Source organism: Lissotriton vulgaris, chromosome 1_1 (genome assembly GCF_964263255.1).
Source record: "Lissotriton vulgaris chromosome 1_1, aLisVul1.2, whole genome shotgun sequence".
Taxonomy (NCBI): Eukaryota; Metazoa; Chordata; class Amphibia; order Caudata; family Salamandridae; genus Lissotriton; species Lissotriton vulgaris.
Window position 1 is genome coordinate 836,365,338 of NC_141685.1, and position 14,867 is coordinate 836,380,204.

Here is a 14,867-nt window from a genome sequence, read left to right on the forward strand (position 1 = left end):
ATACCTGCGACCTATTTTGAAGGAGGCTGGCTTTACGCAAGTGAGATCGGCATTGGTTTTCCTTCAGTCCTTGAGTAGCATTCGCACAACATTTTGTGTGGCAAATTTTTTAGTGGCGGCTTCGAGGATTAAATTGCGTAATGCCCCACGGTCTGTGACATAATGAATTTGTATCATGTTATTTATTTATGTGCTTTTAATCTTTTTGCTATTGTATCCCATATACCGAAAATGAAAATGTATCAAATGTATCAAATAATTTTATATGTGTACACAAATATGTTTTTATGCCTTTTATGATTTTTATAAATCGAATAAAGTGTATTTGACTGACTAACTTTGACTGTGGAGATTCTGAGTTCTCAGTGTTTTCTGGAACCCATCCTTTCAATTTCAGTTTCTTCCTTGTTATTTTTCACCCATTTAGTGTTGGTTGTAGATTGCATTGTAAAAAGCCGCTGACAGCTTTAAGACAAATACACAGAGGAAAAGGTTTTACAGAAAAATGAACTCAGCTCTTTCAAAAGAACTTTTTTCTCCATTGCCTCTGAAAGTCCCGCAACATAGCATAATATCCCGCTGCCAAGGGCTATGCAGACTTTTTTTAAGACTCAACACCCAAGATATATGACAGGACCTCAACCAAAGGCCTCTAATGAGGGAAAGGGCCTTTAATGACTAGTATAACCTCAGACAAAAGGGATATAATCCTATTAGAACATTTCACACCAGGAGAGTGAAATGTTCTAAAGGAAATAAGGTCTAATAGAAGAACAAATATTGGAATGTCAGAGCAGAAGGTCTACACCAGCAATTATTAGCCCTATGGCACTCTGTTGTCTTCGGTGAAGCACCCAATATTCCAGTATTATGATGGGCTATTATTGCCTACTACGGCCATATAACTGATTATAGGCCTGAGGCCTATAACGAAAGAAAGGGTGTTTAATGAGTAGTGTAGCTGGAGGCAGAAAGGCAATAATACTATCAAAACAGGTACCTTCTGAGGGTAGAATTAGCGAAATTATATGGGAGGAAACAGAAAGGAAAGCATTGGAATGTTGGCACAGAAGGTTTATACCAACCATTATTGGCCCGCAGCCATTCCATTGTGTTTGATGGCGATCCAAACATTCAAACTTTATAAATTAGTGCCATTACTACTGTTTATTATCCTCCGTTCAGTTATGGACCTGAGCCGCAGGTGAGTGATAGCATTGCGAGAGGGTAATGAACACATATTATGCCTATTAGCAACCTCTTTGCCGAGAGAGAAGCCCAATCCTCCAAAAACTGTAGAAAAATGTAACATTTTTAAAATGTTCACATTTTTTTTTGAGTGACGGGTTCCTTCTCAGGAAAAGCAATAGAAGGAGCTCAAACAGCCACCTATAAACCACCAGTTGCTTCAGAAGAGGCCACGGGACAATGGAGCCATTTTTTAGGGCTCGCTGGTACTGCATCCGAAGGATGCGTCCAGCAGGAGCCTTTTAGTTGCCTGACTCGGGGGAATGGGGACAAGCGTGAGTTACTAGCTTTTCTCCAGGATTTGGGTGCGCGAACGCGCACGTCGGCTCCGTCCACGCGTGCGCACACAGCCAGCCACCACACAGACTGAAACACACGCGCGCTTCCCCCCACCAGTCATCGGCTCTTTCTACACACGCACGCATGCATACATACACACACACAGACACACGCGCACACACGCGCACAGACACACTCGCGCACACACACACTCGCGCACACACACACTCGCGCACACCCCTCTCCCCACTCACCGAGTTCTTTTCGTGTGTTCCTCTCTCCCTCGGCAGGCAGTGGGTCATCCTCAGCAGCAGGCGGGGCTCTCCACGAGCACGGGAGCCCCGCTAGCTGACACGCAAATCTTCCGGCTGACGGGCACAGGAGCGCTTCAGCACAGGAGCGCGGGGTAGGCTCCCGTCTGCTTCCTGTCTTTTTGCGGCCCCGCCCCTGTCCCAACACAGGTTGCCTGGCTTCCTGTTCAAGCCGGGCTGCGGCGGTGAATTTTGTTTTTCAATGAAGGGGTTGAATTTTCACTGTTTGGGTGCCAGCTTCTTATCCAAAGTGTGTGATCTTGGCCAAAAACCGATTCCCAGGAGCAAATGAGTAATGAAAGAAAATGTGTTAATTAGGGCTCTTCGTAATTTGGGATGCATAAAACCTAGTAGCTGCATAATGATATTAGGCCTACTTGGAGCACTTTATACTTTACTTTCTTTATTTTGTGGGTGATATGGCAGACACTAGCACACTACTTGAGTATTAATTTATATTCTGCATTTGTCAGTTTTAATTCGGCTAGAGCTTGTTCTCTGTTGATGGAAGCCCAGTAACCTGTCCTCTTGCCGGAAACAAGCTTTTCTTTCAGGCAGAAGCAATGGTGTTCACATAAGATTACAATCATAAAGCCCTGTCCTTTACAAAAGGGCATTGCTCCTCCACGCTCTTCTGATCCCCAGTTGTTGTTCAGGTAACTGTTTCGAACAATGGTGTTCTCATCAAAGCGCGGGTTCAGATGGAAGGCAGTGCCGCCATGAAACTTCAGATTGATAGCAAACCTCTTAGCATGGTGCAGAACGGTCCCGGACATTGTGATTACTTTAGAAGGGTAGCAACCCCCATGGATATGTGAGTGGTACGGCACAGGACATTGTTGGCCATGCGGTGGAAATTGTGGAGTTGGATATGGATGGAACGATCCTCCAGGAGGGCACGTAGAAGGTGGGAAAGACGGAGGGAACCCCCCAGGACCCTGAAAAGACACATTTTCCAATTCCACATTTCCAGTTATGTGCACGGCGTTAACTCTATGGAGCGGAATCCGGTGCTTGTACTCCACAAAATGTTTTCCGTTGACTGACACCATATAACAGTGATGGTTCACAAGGATCCTGATTTCAAAACGGTGGCCCTTGTGAAAAGGCATCTCATGCTTTCTCTCCTCTTTTCCCCATTGGTTCCTCTCCTTGGTGTTGCAAACAACGACACCACCTTCGGAAAAGCGCGGTTTGAAGTGGAAAGCGATGTTCTCAGACGGCGCGCAATGATCACACTGCAAGTTCACAGAAAACATGTCACCATGATGACTGACAGTGCCACTAATCACCAACACGGTCCCATCGCTGAGGCTGCCGGAGATACCTTGGGTGAAGGGCACCCACCGTCTGTAGAGCTGGTTTTGGGGATGGCCGACCTGCATCTTGGCTTCCTGGATGCTCCGTGGGTGCTGAGGATGTGGTTATTGTACCTGGTTAATAAGGAAAGCATGCAGCAATCATGACAGCTAAAACTGCCCTGTGCTCCAAGACAGTGAGAGACAGTCTTCAATTGTCCCCCTGCCTACAGTACGGTGGATGCCTAAGTAACATATTAAACCACTGGTAAGTAGGGTTGCCACCTTTTACAAAGACATACATGCCATTATTTTTTCACCTCGTTTTAAGATTTCAGAGTCAAGCATGACATACAACGTTATAAAAATGGTCTTTCTAAAGTGGATTCGTTTTTATAGATCGCCTTTGTGTCTGATTTGGAAAGGGTCAAAAATGATGCAAAACACATCTGTGTATCCTCTTACATTAGTTGTACTTTCAGGTACCCTTTCTGGTGCACATGTTGCTGAAGATCTTTTAGCAGCACTACACCTAGAGAGTCAGAAACCTTTGGCCTTCCCAGCAGTGGATACATGTTAAGGTATGGGCAAAGAGCCTTTCAGGAGGCCTCCTTATAAAGCTAGCTCTGTTCTGCAGCTCAGTATTGCCCTGATTAACTTGACTAATTCGTTTTTTTAACAGATTGTTTTAAATACTGTTTTCCTTTTTAATGTGGGTGATATCTGAGAGTCTATAATGGACATTTTGGAGAGACATGCTGTTATTATATTTCATATAACTTCTATAAAAAAGTTTCTTTTAGACCAAAATGGTACCTCTCAAACATCACAGAGATTACTTGCATCAATATTACTATGCTGCTGCTGTGTTAAATGTTGGAAACATGAGTCTTAATCCTTCAATATTAAATGTAAACACAATTAAAATTTGGACGAATGTTCCCTGATCACATCACTTGCCTATCCCTGAGGCCTGCACTACTGGGCATTCATTGTCCACAAAAAATGCATTTGACAAAGGTTTGAACCACTGGGCTATTATCAGCTGGCTATTTAACATGAATTAGCCAAAGGCATGTGGTAGTCTGCAAATATCAGCTGCCCATATGATGTGCATAGGCTTTTACAACTTGCCGCATATAATATACCAACCAAACAGAAGCCTGCACAAGTGGACATTTCTGGCTCGGGCATGTGACATTTGCAGACCTCTAGTATATGCACTGTAATGCTTAAGGCAAAAACATAAATAAAAGGCATTGTCATTTACAATGCCAATAGCTCTAACTTTAATAATGCGGGACCTATTGCATTGCAAATGCTTGTTTAAAACGTAGTCAAGTAAAAGACAGCCCTTGTTCCTGTAGAGCTCCCAGAGCCCAGAGGAAAGTTGGGAGCTCAAAGCACAGAATTCTGAGTTTTTGGGCCTTTCAGGGCTTTCATTGGGGTGGGTACCGCTGGGTCTCAGACCCAGCAAGTAATTAAAAAGTAACTTTGAAATTGTTTCTTCAGGCCCTATATTCATGTCTGCAAATTATTTACAGAAAATACACAGACTGATTTCAAAATTATGAATGTAAACATTCTTAGGGTAATTCAAGAAAGTGATGCAGTCCATGTTTATATTTGACATATTTTAAGTCCCTAAGAATACTTGTTTTCCAGGTGTTTTGTTTCTGTAGTTTGTTTAGCTTACAAATATGAGCCTTTGTTTGAAATGTGCCCTTTTTTATAGGGTCACTCCATTTTTTTCCTTTTGGTTGAACATTATTTTTGCTGTTTATAGAGCTCTGTGTACTTTACCCCTGATAACCGATGGTATTAGGTGCTTGTATTCCTCCTTTCAACAAAATGAAATTGGCATACCCCTGATTGTCATATTCAGCTTACTTATAGGGCCCTAATATATGGTAGCCAGCCCCCGGTGACCTCAACCTGACGGTGACGCCGGTGTGCACTCAGGATACACGGGACCCTGGACGCGCCTCCAGGTTGGGGACAGTGCTCCAAAGGGTTCGTGTCAGGCAACCGTGTCCGTAGCTAGTGACAACAGACTTGCCTGCCTGACTCACTGTCTCTTACTTAATTAATTTATTCTCATCCAACTCAATAGGACCCTAATTGGTGTTCTTTTATGACCGCCGGACTCTGTTGCAAGTATCCATTAGACAACAGTTAGGTGAGTCGGGTTTCTGTCTTTGGCGGTTGGCATGGTATACAAGCCACTTTGATCTTGGTGATTTTAAACAAAACCCTTTTAATTAGACAAATAGCCTGCATTTTATAGCTTCACTAGGCACCTCATGGCACGTATGCAAGTGCTAGTTTACTTGTTCACCTAACACATATTCCACACAGGCATTTTGAGATAAGGACCATGAGATACGCCTGTTATGTATAGATTGCATCACTGTACATATTTATCACTTCTCGTGTTTTGTTTTGTTTTTTCCCCCCAGGTTATCAACCTGAACACGTGGTATGTAAGTTACACATTACTACATAGTGTAGATAGCATTCGTTGTTGATCCTGAAGAAGTGCCTCGATCGTCCTGACACACATGGTGAGGTTCCGTGAGAATCGTAATGATGTTTTTGACTTGTTCGAATATGGACGAGTTTGGTATCTATGAACCGCAAATGACGAGTTTAGTGGGTGTACGCGTTTTCGCTACACTATCTTGCACCGTTCGTCTTATTCGTGGGTTTCTTCATCTGAACCCACGGGTTCCATTTTAGATACGGCATCCATTTTGTTTCTTGCCCCCAAGTAGTCAGCGAACGGACACTGTCCGCTTCGTGACCCTGGGATTCCCAAGCTCTTGCGGAAGACACGTGTTCCTTTGAGGGTGTCTTTATGACGAGGGGGATGACACTGCAAAGGCAGATGGCTTCGCTCGAGGCTCATCTTGCCGTGCCGGTCTATTGTTTCAGTCATGCATGCATTAGGCACGAATCCTTTGATCCTACAGTCATGCTTTCGATACTTCCCCCTACACTCTTTTTCAATCTGTTGTTTATCTTTGTCTTCCTTGCACCTGTTCCTGTCTCTTTTCTTAACTCGTTTACAGCCAGAATGGAATGTACTTAATGATGGGATAACGTACTTTTACAGTTGGGAACCGGCGATGTTACTGTAATTATGTTCCGGGCTTCTGAATACATGAAAGCGACCCTTTTGAAGTTTACTGTGGGAACTGAGTTGTAACCTTTTGTTCGCCTTGTTGTGCTATGACTAAAATATGTATAAAAGGAGCGATCCACTGTTGTAATTCGAAGCAGTCTCTCAGAACCTACACGTAGTGTACTTCTTGCGATTTCTGTATCCCTGCAGTAAATAAACTCTGATCTTTGACGCCGAAGGAAGTGTCCCGTGTCTCTGTGATTTGTACGCCGGAACAGGTAACCCACGAAGGTTTCAGGTGTTGTTCCATTGCACCGCTGGGCCTTAGAATAGCCCAGTCCTTCAGTTGGCGCCCACGTGGGGCGACATCAGCGGTACCGGTCCAAAGCCCGACGATCGTGAGGAACTTCGTGTGAAATCTCAGAGGGAAGGTGCACCCCGCTTCATCGATCCTGTTGTCGAAATAAGTGGTCCGAAGACTTTTCCCGCGAAGATTCCCGCCTCCTGACGGCTGCGACGGACTGATGCCCTGACTGTCGACCTGTTTTGGCCCCTGGCGTAGTCCTTTGTACGGCGAGACGATAGACGGGCCTTCCTGGTGACGCCATTGTTCTTTCAGTTAAGTATTTGTGGGTCGCTCCCAGAATCCTTGGTTGTTGTTGTAACTTGGTTGTTTTGCATGGTTCCATTGCATTTGTGGTTCTTAGTTGTTGGTTCTTAGTTGTTGGGTTTTATTTGACGATTGCAATTGCCAAAAACCGAGGGTCTTGCATTTTTGCGAGGACATCGTAATTCGATAACCCTTGAAGTTTGTAAACTCGGTTAGTGTGCACGATGCCTGGCCGTAGTACTTTGTTTGGTTTCTTCAAATGTTGCGGTACGGATTCCCGGTTGGAGGACTCATGTCCGATACCTCCAGTTGGAACTCTGATTTATGAGCTCTATAGTCGACACGGAGTAGGTTCTATCGTATATAATGATTATTGGATCCGTTACACTAAAAATGATGGTGTCCTTAGTTGGCCACCCCATGGTAGTTTCGAAACTGCAATTTTGGACAATCTCGAAGCAAACTTGTTTAAAAAGAAAGCTAGGCCGGCCATGTTTGATTCCTTTCGGTTATGGCGTAAAGAGGCCAAGCAGAAAGAAATCAAACAGATTAAGAAAAATAAGAGGGAAGGTATCATTACGGTGATGCGAAATGCAGAGCAGTTTCAGCGAGACAAAGAAGAGAAGGAAAAGGAAGTTTTTGCTAGACTGCAACATATGGCGGTGGATAAATGTTATCCGGTTTTACCGTCGAGTTCTGATAAGAAGGGAGAAGAAGCGGTAGAGGACCCTTTGCTGTCCTATCTACTGAAGTCACCACCTCCATACGCACAGGATACTACAGTCCCTGTGGTTCCTCCTGTCCCTCAAACTGTTGTTCCGGCAGCTGCTGGTCAGCCTGCCGTTGGTCCTGTTCCTTTGAATCCTCCTGTTCCTCAAGCTGTCCCTGCTCCCTTACCTGCCCTTCTTCCTACTGCTCCACTGCCTATACCTTCTCAGTCTATTGTTACTGCTACTTCTGCTCTTTTGGCTACTCCTACTGCTCCTACGTTCAGTCCTCATGCTGTTGCCCCTGTACTTCTCTCCTCTTCTCCTTCTGTCCGTAGTCGCATACCTAATGCGGTTGCTAATCTTTACTCTCCATTTGGATCAATACTTGGGTCCGATGTTTCTGATGTCTCTCAGAGACGAAGTCAAATTCCTGGTGGTAGGGAGAGTGAGACGTTAGTGAAAATGACGCGTAAATGGATTAGGCATCCTGCTAAGTACACCCCGCGCATAGTTTTCGACACGTTCTCTCAGTTTAATGAGCCCACACAAAGATTCGTGTTTGAGGAAATGTGTAAATCTTTACGTGAAGAGTGGGATAATGATGAGGTAGACAATGTACCGCCCGAAATGACTGAACTCCAGAATCAGTTTTCGAATGGTATGATTGTAGGTGGTAATGTTCGACGTGCTTTAGAGCGTCTCTTATCGTTTCGATCTACGGTACAACCTCGAGCATTGTTTAATGACGAAACTGAGGAGTGGATGTCACTACCTGGTCAGTATCCAATGTGAGAAGTCCCCCCCGTGTGGATGCCTGGTAACCCTGCTGCTAATCCTGTCATTTTACCGCACTTCCAGAGAGTCTGGATACATCTCCCATGGAAGCGGTCGGAAGTTTTGCAGGTGAAGCAATCTTTGCCTGACCCCCGAAAAATCCGGCAGGTTATTATAAGGAGTTATCGCCGCTAGTGGATTCTACTATTATGAACCTTGCCGACATTGATATGTTGTTCGGTAATGTAGTACCTCAACCAATTTGGGCAAAAATCCATCAAGAGAATCACGTAGCCGAGTTAGGTGGTGATTGGGCTGCTCTTGCGGCGGCTGACGGACGACAAGTTGGTGGGGCTAAGCCTGAACAGATCATTACGGATCTGCCCCAAAGAATAATTACCCTTATGAAGACACTTATGCCAGCTATGAGAGTTAACTGGGATAAATTGTCTGCATGCAAGCAAAAGAAGTACGAGAGTGTCTCTGATTTCTTTACCAGATTTGAAGAGGCATTTATCGATCATAGTGGTCAGGATATGAGTACTGAGGGAGGTCAGCGACTGTTTGTTGATAAATTTGTATCGAATTTGTTGCCTGAACTAAGCAACAAATTGAAAAATTCCGAAAGTTCGTGGGCTGTTTCAACCACTGCTCAAATATTAGCCACGGCTCAATATTACGAAAATAGAGAAAAGGAAGAAAGTGATCGTGCAGATAAGAAAATGAAGGATCTTAAAACTAAGGTTTTGTTGCAGCAAGCGTATCCTCCGCGTTCAAATCAAAATGACTCACAGCAGCAAAATAGATCACAATCACAGTCTTCTAGGACGCAGTCGCGTACTGACTCCTCAACACCGAGATCTATGCTTGGGTACAATCAATGTGCATATTGTAGGGGTGAGGGCCATTTGAAGTTTAATTGTCCGGTTCTACGTGACCGAAATAATGGTGTTTCGGCTCGAGGAGGTCGTAGCGGTCCTCAACAAGTATCACGTGGTAGAGGTCGCGGTGTCGCTCAAAATCGGAATGAGCGTTCTACCACTTCATCAGATTCGAACAATTGCTTTGATCAGCGAAATTCATCGTCTGGTAGATCTGCACAGTATCATGTGAACGACTATTATGTCGAGCATGACATTGATGCTGATGGTAATTACTAGGACAGCGATGGACAAAGAGAGGGAGTAGAATCAGTTCCAGTTGATCAGAGAGGGCCTTACATCGCAGTTGTCACATCGGGCGTAGTTGAGCCTTTTCTGTTGGACACTGGTGCAGCGAAAAGTTCCATCATGCATTCGAAACTCCCTGGCGCACCTTTGTCTGGCTTAACGAATGTTTCCGTTGGATTCTCTGGCGCCCCCGTTAGCAATCCGGTTTCTAGCCCTTTGCCCCTTACAATTGGGCCGCGTGAGCTAGAAGCTCCCTTGATTTTAACTACTGGTTGTGGTGAGAATCTTTTGGGCCTGGATTTATTAAAACGGTTATATGCGACTCTGTATTGTTCTCCTGCGGGAGTGGAGCTTACATTGGGTCAGAGAGTGATCTCTCCTATGTACTTGTCATCTGATAGCTCCCACCGGAATTGAGTTCTCTTCCTGAGTCTTTGTGGACAACAGGTCCCAATGACGTGGGCCTGCTGGACATTTCACCTTATGTCGTCCAATTGAAATCGAATGTACGATTACCACGTATTCCCCAGTATCGTATCTCTCTTGATGGTGAACGAGCGCTATTAGCGATCATTTATGACTTGATCAAGAAGGATGTTATTGAGGAAAGTCGGGGAAATGTGTGTAATAGTCCTGTGTTACCTATTTTGAAACTAACTGATCCATCCAAGCCTCCTGTGTACCGTTTTGTTATTGATTTAAGAGAGGTAAATAAAATTGTGATTCCACAATTTCCTGTGGTGCCTGACATTACGGCCTTACTGACTCTGATTCCAGCCTCTGCCTCTTGGTTCTCGGTAATCGATTTGAAGAATGCTTTCTTTAGCTTTCCGATTGCTGAAGAAAGCAGAGATCTATTCGGCTTCTCATTGGGTGGTCGCAGCTTCAGGTTTAAACGCGCTCCTCAGGGCTACTGTGAGAGTCCATCGATCTACAGCCAAGCCCTAAAGAGTCAACTTGATGCGTTTGCGTTACCGGCTGGTGCGGCCTTGATTCAGTACGTTGATGATCTGTTAGTGGCTGCTGACACTACAGAGATTTGCAAAACAGCTACAGTATCGTTGTTACAGCATCTATGTGGCTTGCATCATAAGGTGTCACCTTCTAAGCTACAATATTGTTGTCAAGAAGTAACCTATCTAGGTCACTTATTGTCAAAGGAGGGAAGAAGGTTGACCCCAGAAAGAATTGCGGCGATCGCTCGAATGACTGTGCCAACAACTCAGAGAGATGTGCATGCCTTTCTAGGTATCACTTCATACTGCAGGCAATGGATTCCAAATTTTTCATTGCTAGCGAAGCCATTGTTAGCCCTCACATGCAAGGATGTTCCGACTCCTTTGCCATGGACTGAAAAGTGTCAGAAAAGTTTTTCTGAATTGTGTGATGCATTGTGTCCGGCTCCTGTGTTAGGTACTCCTGACTACAGTAAGCCGTTTCCACTATATGTTCACGAGAGAGAGGGTTGTGCGTTGAGTGTTCTGACGCAACAATTTGACGGTAAGCAGCATCCATGTGCATATTTTTCCTCGACCTTGGACCCAGTAGCTAGAGCATTGCCGAGTTGTCTAAGAGCGACAGCAGCAGCTGCGGTGTCCATCCGGCAATCTGCAGGACTGGTCATGGATAATATGCTTACGGTGATGGTTCCGCATGCAGTTGACACTCTTTTGAATCGAACGAAAACTCAACACTTGACGAGCGCAAGGTTGTCTGGTTATGAGTTGACGCTTTTGGCAAGTCATATACAGATCAAGCGTTGTAATGTGCTGAATCCGGCGACATTGTTGCCAACTAATATGGAATCAGATGATGTACCACCACATGATTGTTATCTACGAACTGAGGAAGAAACGAAGGGTCGTGTTGACCTAAAAAACACTCCATTGGCAGATCCCGATGGTACTTTGTATGTTGATGGTTCATGCTTTAAGTTGCCGAATGGTGATGTGACGACTGCGTATGCTGTAGTGACGTTGAGTACGGTTGTGGAAACTGCGAGATTGAATCAGAATTCAGCGCAAGCGGCAGAGTTGATTGCGTTGACGAGAGCGTGTGTTTTGTCTAAGGGAAAGCGAGTGAATGTGTTTACAGATAGTCAATATGCGTTTGGCGTTGCACATAGCTTTGGTCGATTGTGGAGAGAAAGAGGATTTATGACATCGCATGGTACGAAGATCCAACACGGACAGCTCGTGAATGATCTTTTGGACGCACTTACATTGCCTAAGCAGGTGGCAATCATTAAATGCAGCGAGCACCGAAAGGTTACGGATGATGTTGGTCGTGGTAATGCGTTTGCGGATGAGATTGCAAAGGAAACGGCTAAGAATCTTGCAACCCGAATGTACGTTACGAGTTCAGTGAGGTGGCCGGCGGAGACTGGTATGTGTGAGGACACTGTTGAGAGCGTGAAAGCGATTCAGAATGAGACCACCGAAACTGAAAAGACTAAGTGGAAAGAAAGCACGGGAAAGTTAGATGCGCATGGATGTTGGGTTGATTTGTCAGAATATCAGAGGTGGATGTTACCGGATGCATATGTGCTTGCCGTTGTGACTATGGCTCACGGCTTGTCACATATTAGCGTGAAAGGTATATGTAAGTTGTTGTCTCCTGTATGGAAGAATGATGGTATAGCTAAGTGTGCTGAGAGAGTGGTTAAGAATTGTATGGTATGTATGATGTATAATCCTGGCAAAGGCACCCCCACTCCACCTGGCCATTTTGCTCCTCCTACATGTCCCTTTGAAGTCATCCAATTGGACTTCATCCATATGGAGAGATGCAATAACCTGAAGTATGTTTTAGTTGTGGTTTGCGCGTTCTCCAGATGGATTGAGGCCTATCCTCTTAAAGATAATACTGCCCTGTCCACAGCGAAAGTCCTACTGAAGGAATACTTTCCTCGGTATGGAATGCCACGGATTGTATGGTCAGATAACGGAAGTGAGTTTGTGGGGAGTGTGATGAAGAGTGTGTGTAAGGGCCTTGGAATACAACAGAAATTCCATAGCGCCAATCATCCCCAGTCAGCAGGTTTAGTGGAAGGGTACAATGGTACTCTGAAACTGAAACTTGCTAAGATTCAAGCTATGACTGGTCTGTCATGGCCTGATGCCTTGCCTCTAGCTCTCTTGTCGACCAGGGCGACTGTGCACTCTCGAGTAGGGCTTAGCCCATATGAGATTGTGTTCGGCCGTCCTGTGAACATTTGGGGAGTCCCGAGGCCTAAGGCATTTGATAGTCTCGAATACCCAATGTTGATTGATTATCTTTATGATCTGACTGCTAAATTGAGGTTAATTCATCAACAGGTCTTTGAAGCGCTACCGGCACAGACAGAGGGTCGAGAACATCGGCTCCAACCGGGTGACTGGGTGGTCACCCGCAACTTTGGGAGAAAGCGTAACTTGGAGCCGAGATTTGTGGGTCCCTTCCAAGTCCTGCTGGCAACAAGAACTGCAGTTCGGTTGGAAGGCCGAAAGAATTGGGTGCACGCCACCCACACCAAGAAAGTCCCGATCCCTTTGCCAGCAGATTCTTGGGTGAGAACTGGAGTTGCTGCAACAGAAACTGAGACCCCAATACATTCCGTGCCGTTAAGTGATGCTCAACTTGTAGGAGACAATTCATTGCAGTCAGACACATCTGTTGAATCACCAGCATTGGAGAATTCGAGGCTTGAACTGTCCTCTGATCGATTGAACGCTGTTCCACAATCTGAACAATTATTTGAAGAACAGACTCGACCTGGAAGAAGTCGATATTTCCTTCGTTCTCGTGACAAAGACTAATAAAAACATCCCTTTTTGTTTTCGTTTTTAAATTCATATTACCCCTCTTACTCTTGCCGTGAACATTATGAACAAATGCATCCTCTATTAATTTTTGAGTTTCTTTTTATGTGTGTTCTTCTTTTTCCACAGCTAGGAGATTTGCATTAAAATTGAATGTTTGATTAAAGAAAACCTTTCATCCGGGTTGACATAAGGGCCGTGTGGGTACTTCCTTCTGTTTAGCAGGTTCCTGACACTAGGTCGGTTACTTTTGTTGATTCCTGGGAACTCCTGGGAATTGATAATCGCTACTCAGAACGAAGTACGTCAAGAACGTTACGGACGGTTTTTAGAGGATGGCGTTCTCTAAGTTGTCGGAAGTAGAGAGGATGTCGGTTCAAAGATCAAAATTATATAAGATGGTACGAACAAAATGCTTTCTGTTTCAGGTATTCTTGCTGTTTTTGACTGTTTCTATGCTATTGGTGGGTGGAGTGTATTTTGGAATACAGTCGTTATTGCCCTCCGCTTCACCTACTTTCTCTTCTCCTAAACTGGATTCTATTCCCACTGTTTCTCCACATTCCTTTCATCCTCTGCCCCAACATGAACAGGTTAGACGTGCAGAATTCATGAACAACTCCTTTGTCCAGCTCCTATATCAGCATCAGTTGGTGATGAATACTACTAACTGTTGGGTGTGTGGGTTAATGCCACATACCATGGATAGGGGTATTCCGTATTTGGTGCTTCCTTACAGCTCCCAGGGGTCAGCTTGAGCATTCCAAACTATGTTCCGTAGTGCACTAGATTCCTACCCCCATCGAGAGCCACGCTCTGCAGATCCTGGTCCCGGCCCGTACCACAAGCCTTTGGCAAGAGCGATTGTTGACTTAGATAGAGATATTTTTGATGCATCGCTTATTCCGGAGGAAGAGGTGCGAGCATATAAGGATCTGAGTGAGGCTGAGTATAGCATGTCAGTGGGTGATAGACAGCTTAAAAGCTCATCTCCGATCTGGATCGTACCCCACCTTGGTAATTTTTGCTTGCAAGGACTTGGTCGAAATCCGCGAGCTCAGCTTGGGAAGAGTGCTTGTACTGAAACGTATGTTTTACCAATGCTCTCTTCCCCTGTTTTCCTGACTGCCAAGGGTACATACTTTGTATGTTATGATCGCGCATATACGTGGTTGCCCCGTGACTTCTCGGGCACCTGTTATATTGCGAATCTTTTGCCACCAACTTTCACAGTTGCCTCGGACTATCACAAGACTAGAGTTGTGAGAGGCGTTATTAGCAAAGAGGACACTGCCGGTCAAGAAGCAGGAGACTTCTTTAAGGGTTTCCTGCCGTTTTGGGGACCTATGATTAACAGTAGGAACCTGAGACAATTGACTCGTGTGGTAGAATCAACTGCTAACATAACTGCAAGTGCTCTTGGTAATCTGACAGCAGAGCTTCAGGCGGATAGGCTTATGACGTTGCAGAACTGTATGGTTCTAGAAGTTGTTCTCGCAGATAGAGGTGGTGTGTGCAAGGTGATCCATTCGAGTTGCTGCATT

At 44.9% G+C, this 14,867-nt stretch overlaps 1 pseudogene; it reads right to left on the bottom strand.

The window, feature by feature from the left end:
- Positions 1-2,275: 2,275 nt before the first annotated feature.
- Positions 2,276-3,239, bottom strand: LOC147747981 (galectin-9 pseudogene; annotated as a pseudogene).
- Positions 3,240-14,867: the final 11,628 nt, after the last annotated feature.